The sequence below is a fragment of the Acomys russatus genome, chromosome 17 (assembly GCF_903995435.1).
Source record: "Acomys russatus chromosome 17, mAcoRus1.1, whole genome shotgun sequence".
In the NCBI taxonomy this organism is placed as follows: Eukaryota; Metazoa; Chordata; class Mammalia; order Rodentia; family Muridae; genus Acomys; species Acomys russatus.
Genome location: NC_067153.1, coordinates 9,043,187 through 9,045,116, shown reverse-complemented (window position 1 = coordinate 9,045,116; position 1,930 = coordinate 9,043,187).

Sequence of the window (1,930 nt, the reverse complement as noted above, 5' to 3'; positions counted from 1 at the left end):
CAGGGAGACAGACCACCAAGGCCAGTGGATCTGGACCCAGGGGGCCTGCACAAACCGATGCCAGCGAAGGACAATGCATGCAGAATATCTTTACTCCCTGTTCAGATGTAGCTGATGGACAGCTCATTCTCCATGTGTGTGGGGAGTGGGGAGAGAGGGGACTGCCTCTGACATGAACCCTGGTGACTGTGACTTGATCACTGCCCCTTGGCAGGGCAGCTTTATGGGCACACAAAGGAAGGAATTCAGGGTACCCTGATGAGACCTGATAGACTGTGATCAGACGGTGGGGGAGGAGCCCCCTCCCAGGCAGAGGTCTAGGGGAGCGGATTAGGGTGAAAGAGGGAGTTAGAGTGGAAACTGGAAGATAAGAGTGAGAGGTTAATAATTGGGATGTAATGTGAATAAATTATAATAAATAAATTAATTTAAAAAACAAAATAGTCTATTTACTATATACATTATATCAAAACATCCCACTGTATACATTAAATGCACAAAATTTAAATAAAAAATAAAAGGAAGTCATCCGCAGAGTTAAAATTTACCACATTTACCACAGACAGTGGACTGAAAATGAACAGAGTATAACAGGAGTCTTTGCTTTATAATGAAGAAATGAAAGAACTGGCAATGAGATGTGAGATGAAATGAGATGATCAGTTTGGCAGAAGGAACATGTCAAAAACATCGCAGTACTCTAGGAAGCCAAATTGCTATAGGATTTAAAAATCAGTTTGAGAACAAAACATTTCATGTTAGTAGAATATAAAGTTGTTGGGTTATTTGGGATATGTTAATGGCAGGTCAGCCAAAGGAAAGATGTGATGTCAGGTGACACACCCACTAATGATGTTACTAACTTGGTGGTGGAAATGACAATTGCATACAACCAGGACCTCTTGGTGTCTCTAAAACTGTTGAACGGAGAAATGCTTGTTTAAGAGAATGAACTAAGTCTCAATATGAAAAAAGAAAGCCTGTGACATCTTCCTCACAGCCTTCTTGCCTCACTTCTTTCTCAGCACAAGAGACTCTACTTAAGAAAGGTGAGACAAAAAGTTGTCAAAATTTCAAGCCCAGACAAGATTCCTAGTGGAGGGAAGAGAACACCAGCCCACCCACAAAAACTTTGATCAAAATCTTAACCTGCCTAGAAGATGTGCAGGGATAAAAATAGAGCAGATAGAGCCCAGATTGAAAGAGTGTCCAACAAATATTTAGCCCAACACAAGAAGAGCCAACCCCTGACACTATTAATGATACTCTGCTATGCTTGCAGACAGGAGCCTAGCAGAGTTGTCCTCTGAGAGGCTACACCCAGCAGTATTTTGAAACACATGCTGAGATTAATAGCCAAACATTAGGCAGAGCATAAGCAGTTTAGTGGGAAGGGGGCGAAGGATAAAAGGACCTGGAGGTGACAAGAGTTCCACAAGAAGACCAACAGAATCAACTAGCCAGGGCGCAGAGGGACCTGTGGAGTTTCAAGGACTAACAAAAAGACCATGCATGGATTGGACCTGGGTCCTCTATATAGATGTAGCTGATGAGCAGCTCACGCTTCAGGTGGGTCCAGTAGTATTCAGAGCCAGCGAGGAGAGAGCTATTTCTGACACGACTGGGCTGCTTTTCCAGGACATGGGGCAAGAGGATGCACTGTCCTGATGTGACTTGATGAGCTAGGGTGGGTAGGTAGGAGGGCTCTCATTTTCTGAGGTATAGGGGATGGGGGAAGGAGAATGGGGAGTAGGACAGGGAGAATAGGAGGAAAGGGACTATGATCAGCACGTAAAGTGAATAAATACATAAATAAAGTAATAAATAAATAAACAAACATTTCAACCCCATCAGTGGAGGCTGGTGGCTTCATCTTACTCTACGAGCTCTGAAGATCACCACCCACTCCACAGTTCACTAGGATGACTCA